Source organism: Chlorocebus sabaeus, chromosome 14 (genome assembly GCF_047675955.1).
Source record: "Chlorocebus sabaeus isolate Y175 chromosome 14, mChlSab1.0.hap1, whole genome shotgun sequence".
NCBI classification, from domain to species: Eukaryota; Metazoa; Chordata; class Mammalia; order Primates; family Cercopithecidae; genus Chlorocebus; species Chlorocebus sabaeus.
The window spans coordinates 37,146,729-37,154,912 of NC_132917.1; positions in this window are offsets into that span (position 1 = coordinate 37,146,729).

The window sequence follows — 8,184 nt, forward strand, 5'->3', positions numbered from 1 at the left end:
TGCCACCCTGGTTCAAGGGATTCTCTTGCCTCAGCCTCCGGGGTAGCTGGGACTACAGGCTCGTGCCACCGTGCCTGGCTAATTTTTGTATTTTTAGTAGAGACGGGGTTTCATCATCTTGGCCAGGCTGATCTTAATCTCCTGACCTCGTGATCCACCTGCCTCGGCCTCTCAAAGTGTTGGGATTACAGGTGTGAGCCACTGCGCCGGCCTACGGTTTTATTTTTATAGGTATTTTGGATTTGTCCCTTTGTATATTCAGCTTCTCAGGATTGAGAAGGAGTGAAGGAATAGGGAGGGGATCTGGGAAGTGCATGGAACGAGGGTTCTGGCACCACCTGAGGGTTAACACTGTTTTTTTTGGTCAGGCACTGTTGGTAGTTATCAGGAGATAGAAGGGGTTGAGAACTAATTCTGTAGTCTTAATATCCTCTCTCTTGCTTAATTTCATTTCATTTGACTTATTAGTTTCTGTTGATTGAGAATGAATTTTTTTTTTAAGTGATGTGGTCTTGTTATGTTGCCCAGGCTGGTCTCCAACTCCTGGGCTCAAGCTACCCTCCCACCTTAGCCTCACAAGTAACTGGGACTACAGGCGCACACCACCATGCCTGGCTGAGAATGGCTTTAATGCAGTAGACTATTGCTTATTATTTCCAAAGTAGTGAACTTTCAGATGCTATTAGCAAATGTGGATCCAGACCTCTGCCACCTGGTCCTGGATACTCTGGGTATTTCTTGATTCTGGTTCCTTGAAGAGATAGATTCTGCTTTGGAGGAATTAGGGAAGGTTTCTAAAAGGAAGGGACATAAGAAAGAAATTTTGAAGAATGGATAGCTTTGGGGGCAAGTTAAAAATGTGCTGGAAAGTGGAAAAGGCAGGGAAATAGGAGCAGTGTGGGCAAATGTATGAAGTAGAAATACGTGTTCACAGAATGGCAGCCTGGTATAGGAATGAGAATGGTATGGGGTGAGATTGGAGGGAGCTTGAATGTCATTCTTAGGAGCTTGGATTTTATATGAATTGGAAGCCTTAATGTTTTGAACAGGATCTGAAATCCAGTCCATCTCTACAAAATACAAAAATATTTAGCCAGGTATGGTGGCACACCTGTAGTCCCAACTACTCAGGAGGTTGAGGTGAGAGACAGTTGATTGTGTCCAGGAGTTTGAGGCTGCAGGGAGCCATGAACACACCACTACACTCCAGCCTGGGCAACAGAGCAAGACCCTGTCTCAAAACAAAACAAAACAAAACAAAACAAATCAAAGTTGCATATTTAGGATGATTACCATGGCAAAAGAGTGTATGTTGACTTTGAAGAACAAGACAAGGTTCCAAGTGGTGGAAACTGATCTTAACTGCTTTCAATAATGAATAAATAAGTTTTAACAGAGATGAACACATCTTTTGAAAGGCTGCTGTCAATACACTTCCAGTTGAATGTTTTGGGGATGTCCAGCTTTCATATAGGTATATATCATGAACCCACCCCAGATCCCACATGGAATTTCTGAAGCTATTCCTCAGGCTCAGCTATGAGCCCGGGTAGAGTCATCAGTAGTCAATTTAAAAATGTTGCTGATAACAGAAAAGGCTAAGGGGGAGGAGCTATAAGGAGTGAAGGAAGGAAGTACAGAGAGCCAAGAAAGAACTTTGCTTGTGTGGCAAACGGTAGCGGGGTATAGAATGAATGATTATACGTCTAACCAGGAAGAGAAACTTGAAATTATTCTGTTATAGTGTGTCCTCACAAACCTTGGATTCTTTTTTTTTTTTCTTTTTGAGACGGAGTCTCGCTGTTGTTGCCCAGGCTGGAGTGCAGTGGTACAATCCCAGCTCACTGCAACCTCCACCTCCTGGGTTCAAGCGATTCTTCTGCCTCAGCCTCCTGTGTAGCTGGGACTGCAGATGTGCACCACCACATCCTGCTAATTTTTTTTTTTTTTTTTTTTTCAGTAGAGATGGGGTTTTGCCATGTTGGCCAGGCTAGTCTTGAACTCCTAACCTCAGGTGATCTATCCAGCTTGGCTTCCCAAAGTGCTGTGATTACGGGTTTGAGCCACTGCACCTGGCCTAAATTCTTATTTAAAAAAATTTTAAATTATGTCAAGATTTGACTAAATCTGTATTGACCAAAAATCTAGCTTTTTGGAACAAATGCTTAATATTAGATTATTTACTTGTAAATGTTCTAAAAGGCTTCAAATAAATGCATCATCTTTGACGTGGTGCATGAATTAATCTTACTGAAACAATCAGATGAGTTTTCAAAGAAGTGTACATGAAGATGCTTATTATTTGTAATGGTGAAAAAAATAGACACAACAGGAAAATAGTTAAATACGTTACGACATATTTAAGCAATGGCATACAATGCAGCCTTTAGGATGATATGACTATATGTTGACTTGGAAAGACATCCATGGCATGCTAAGTTTTAAAGAAAGGAGGTATCCAAACGTTGGATATAATGTTCCCATTTTTGTGCTTTAAATATGTAAATATTCTTATATATAAACATCTGGAAGGCTACATGGCAAATACTAACAGTGGTTTGATCCAAGCTATTTGACACAGGCTTCTTTATTTTCTTCTTTAAATTTCCCCCTATTTTCTGAAAAAATGTTTTTTGCCATGAGAAAATAGAAATTCATTTTAAAAGTTTACTTCTGTCGAAAGAAATAAAATGATTTAATTCTCTTGGAATATCTTTGGAATAAAAAGTGTTTACTCTCTAATAAACATAGCTACATATTTATAAATATACAGATATTTATAAATTATATAAATGTATATGTAGTATATGTGTGTTTGGGTTCCAGTGGTTAAATATACATGTCTATTTATATAAAGGCTATATATGCATAGTCTAGGAAACCTAGAAAATATGCTTTTTTGATGTGGTCAAATTTTCTTTTGTAAAAAGATTAAGTGACTCTGCATCATGGTGTGTTTTTTTTCCCCTTAGAAATTATAGTCCTTTCCAGGTGGGAAAAATCACTGCCTCAGTCCTGCGTCTTTCAACCAAGGCTTGGAGAGTGGTTGCATAGCAACTACTGTTGGTGTAAATGACCAGTCCTGGTTGTCTGGGGGATGATATTGACTTGCACAATAAAAAGATGCATTCAGATACTTTGCCAGCTATAATAGGATAAAAGAGCTAGGACCTTTTAGGTGCTGTTTGAGAAAAGACTTGGTAAAATGGAGAACATTCAGTTTGTTCCGCTGGAAATGATGAATACAGGACAACTTTGAACAATGAAATTCAACAATGCAAATTCCTCAAGAAAGGAATCATTTCCCTTCTTTTCATCAACGTTCACTAAGTTCCTACTAGGTACCAAGCGCTGTACTAGTTGCTAGGGATATAGTAGTGATATCAAGTAGTCTCTACCATCTGTAGGAAAACCCCAAAAGCTAAGAACTCTAATACCTTATGCTAAGTGATCAAAGTATATAGGAGGATGTTATGGGACACAGAGAAAGCATATCCAATGCCATCTTGGGATTGTTCCATAAGCCTTTCTTGAGCAGTGACTGTGTGTTTTGACATGGGGCTACAAAGATGAATGAGACTTGGCTCCTGGCCATAAGGACTTAAAACCTGACAGAAGAGACATATAAACAATTCAATCTAATACAATGTGGTAAATGCTCAGTTAGCAGAGGGATTAAAGTATGAGAGCACAGAGGTGGAGATTAATGAATGATTTAATGTCTACTTAATACTTTATTGTTTGCAAAACCCTTAAACACACGTGATCTCATTTGATGTTTATGAACAGGTAGGATTTATCTCTCTTTTATTGATGAAGAAACTCAGGCTCAAAGATGTTGTGATTTGTCTAAGGTTGGTGTCATAGTCTGCTTGAATTGTTGTAATAAAATACCACAGACTGGGTAACTGAAATAATAACAATGTATTTTTTTTTACAATTCTGGAGGCCGAAAGTCCCAGATCAAGATCATATACAGCTGGTGCCAGGTAAGGGTTCTCTTCCTGGCTTGTAATGGCTAACTTCTGTCTGTGTTCTCACATGGTGGAGAAGGAGAGAGAGTGAGCGAGCTTTCTAGTATCTCTTCTTATAGAGACACTAATCCTATGTGACCAGGGCCCCACCTTTTTGATCTTATTTAACTTTAATTACTTCCAGGGAGGCCCCATGTCCAAATAGAGCCATGCTGAGAGGTTAGGGCTTCAAAATAGGAATTTTTGGGGAACACAAACACTCAATGCATAAGAGTTGGGCTATGTACTTGGGGCTTCAGCCAATAAATTGTGTGTGTGTCTGTGCTTGTGTATTTCCTTCACCATATTAGATCTAAGAGGTATTTTCTCCCAATGCAATGAATCTGTGACTCCCTCTTAATGCTGAGGACGTAAACAGGTCTGACATTTTGGGTCTCTGGCTACTCTTCCTTTCCCAGCTTATCTTTAGGGCTTGCTGACATGCAGTCCTTTCTACAATGCTCTCCTTGGGCTTATGCACAGTCCATCCCTACCCATTTGGGGCTTGTCACTTGGAATCTTTTAAGATTTTAAGGAGATCATGACCTGGAAGCTAGTTCTGTTTAAAAAGAACTGGGTGCCTGGGGCAGGTCCCCATTGCCCTGTCCAGGATGAGACTACAGCCTGCTCTAGGACCATTTAGAGGAGTAGGAAGGAGGTGGTGGAGGCAGCCAAGGCGGCAGCCAGGACTACAGGGCTGGGAAGGGCATTTTGCCCAACAGCAACAGCTGCTGTTCCATGTTAGGCTTCCTGTCTTCTTACCTCCCAATCAAGGAGCACAGCAAATGCTTCTTCCTGCCTGTGTGGGGCTGATGTGCCCCCTTCCTGGCTTCCTCCAGCCTTGTGATATTCAGTCTTTGCTGCACATTCAAATTACTAGGAGGACATTTACATACTGTTAGTGCTCACCTCATCCCCAGAGATTCTGATTTAACTGGAGTGGGACTCAGGGTCTCTAGTTTTTGAAAGCTCCTCAAGCTATTTCAACACGTTGCCAAGGATGAAAATTGGACACATTCCGTCTGCCCCATTTGCAAGGGGGTGGGGCATATGCTGTGATTCCCAGGCTTCTACAGCCCCATCCAATTTGATTCTCTCAAGACCTGTGGGATAGAAGCTATCATGATCTTAGAGATGACAGCCTGAGACTGCATTTGGCCTGTGAGTTGGGAGGGCTCTGTTGGTAGGCAGAAGGTTTAGGTAGAAAGAAAGGCCAGACTTGCTATAAGGAAATCAGGAAGGAATGATATTGTTTTCTTGCTTTTTAGGTTCAATTTATTCATTGAACAATATTTACTGAATAGCTCCTCCATGCCAAGTGCTGTACCGGGGGATGGGTTAAGAGCTAGCCCTTGACACGTGACACCCTCTGGGCCTCAGCCTTGGGTAGCGATTCTTTGGAGAAGTGTGCATTGTCAGAGCGTTGTGGAACTAGAAGAGACACTGCCAGGCACGGTTTTCTTTGCCTGCATGACTCATATACTGAAAGAATGAAACTAATTTGTTCTTCCATTTAAAATTAAGCCTAGTCAGAATTTTTAATCTTGCTGGGATGTATAAGTTTACAAGCCATAGCGAGGGATAATTATGGCAAATTTGAACTATGGCTTGATGACCAGGAATAGAGAACATATCGCACTAGACTCACGAATTCCACTGACGGCTCTGACACCCACGAAGTCCATCCATCTCTGCGCAGGGACATTCCACTAAACAAAGCCAATTGATATCTCACATTCTGAAGATTTTTCAAATATTATTACTAAGGCATTTTCCATTGTTTTGTTTTCATTCAAGTGGGTTTTTATTTGAGACTTAGAGGTCATAAGTTTCATATCCTCAGGCTCAATTGAAAACCTAGCCACAACAGATAGTAAACAGCGGTCTCATTTTCTTGTAACAATAGTTCATGACATTATGGTAAGAACCTACACTTGGCAGCGGAACATAACAAAAAACGCATGGTCTCTGGAGTTGAACTGGCCCAAATATGAATCCTGGTTCTGTCATTTACTTTGCTGGGATCCAGGGCAAGTTGCTTAAGCATTTTAAGCCTCTGTTTCTTCATTTTTAAAATGGGGATAGCAATGTGAAAGAGTGTATATATATGCCTTAAATAGTGGCTGGTATGTAATTGGTTTTTGAAAAATATTCCTTTCTCCATTTGCAATGACACGACACATGGCACATCTCAGGACCCTGGTTTAAGGAGATGTGAAGCACACAGAAGGTCTTAGTTGAAATTCTGCATTGGAAAAGGAGATCTTATAATCTCCAGCATGAATGATAAATATCTAAGGAAGAGAAACAGTGTGTTTCTTATGCTTGCAAATTACCTTTAATCTTGTATGCTTCTGAATAGTTGAATGGTAGGTAGACACAACATCTTTATGTTAAAGTAACAAGACAAACAATAACGCCTGTCAATAGAGCCTCACCTCTGTGCCATACACTTTACATATCTTATTATTATTTTTTAAAGACGAAGTCTTGCTCTGTTGCCCAGGCTCGAGTGCAGTGGCATGTTCACAGCTCACTGCAGTCCTGACCTCCTGGTCTCAAGCAATCCTCCCACCTCAGCCTCCTGAAGAGCTGGAACCACAGGCACGCGCCACTATGCCCAGCTGATTTATTTTTATTTTTGTAGAGATGGGGTCTCACTATGTTGCCCAGGCTGGTCTCAAACTCCTGGGCTCAAGTGATTCTCCTGCCTCAGCCTCCCAAAGTGCTATTTTAGCCTCGTAATAACTTTAAAGAGAGATGTTATCTCTATTTGCAAATAAGGAAACTAAACAGTAGACAGGTTAATTGTCTTTCCCAAAGTCACACAACCAGTGGCAGAGGTGGGATTTTAAGCCAACAATTGTCAGTAAATCATTGGAGATAGTGGCTATCATGTTAAGAATGTTATTTCTTGACTAAGCTCAGTCATGAGATTAGCATTCAAGTACCAACATGCTGGACACATGCTGAACAGATGAATACATAGAATCAGTGCCTGCAAGCAGAGTGTGCTTAGTTATCCAGCAGGATTATTCCTGGATGAGGACTTGAGCCAAGTGAATGGGGTAATGGCCCCTGACAAACCCAGGGCCCTTGGGTCAGTGGCATCTACAATGCAATGATTACATGCTAATAATTTCAATATTTGCATTATAGTTCAGGAAATAGATGAACAAGTCTTTTCTTATGACTTTGCCTTTATTGGACATTTTGGTTGAGTACAAGTTTTCCTTATCGCCTTCTGAATACTTTCTGAAATACTTTCTTATTTTGCTTTAACAGTCTTTGCAAGTGTTTCCATTGGGTGATATGTATGGTGTTATGACATTTATGTTCTAATGACACATAAGGGCTTCCAGATTTGTAGTAAGTCTAGAATTCATCTCCAGTGACTACACTGAGCAAAAACAGAATATGCACTTTGTAATGATAAAAATTCTTAGTAATGTTTCTGTAATTAGCCTAATGATTTCAACAACTGATCTTTAATATGCATGAGCTTAATTCCTGTTAAGAGCAGAAATCTCAGATTCCTCTCAAGCTCTCCCTTCATACTTATCTTCAATAATTTAATAAATGTGTATGAGTCTACAGTTGCTCATGTTTTCTCCATTTATATGCATTTATCTGGGTCAACATGTGGTTAGAGTGATGACATACAAAGGAAATTCAGGCCTCTTGTCTCAGAGCCAAAGGCCTGTATAAACATTCCTGTGTCTGAGATTTGGGAGTTGAAGAAGGTCTCTGGACCTGTCCCCTCAAAATGTCAGGAGCTTACTGCATCTCCTAAAACGATAGTGCCTAGAAAATGTAGACTTTGTTGATAAAAAATACATCGTCTTGTCAAAATGCTGACAAGACAATGCTGATCACTACATTGACATTTGAAATATCTGGTTCTTTTCAGATTAGGCAGATGATAGTAAAAGGTCATTGGTGGTGTTGATGAAGAAGAGAGTGGCTGATGAATAGGATATTAATAATAGCCCTTTACTGAGGCAAGCAAACAGAACCCAACAAACAATATATGGGCAAATACTGTTAAAAACACGGCAACACAAAAACTCACAGGGCTCCACAGAAATACAAGCAAAAACAAACTCCAGACCTCTTGGCTTAATGTAATTCCAGAAAAGACCCAGTAAGGGTCTGAATAAAGTGTCTATGG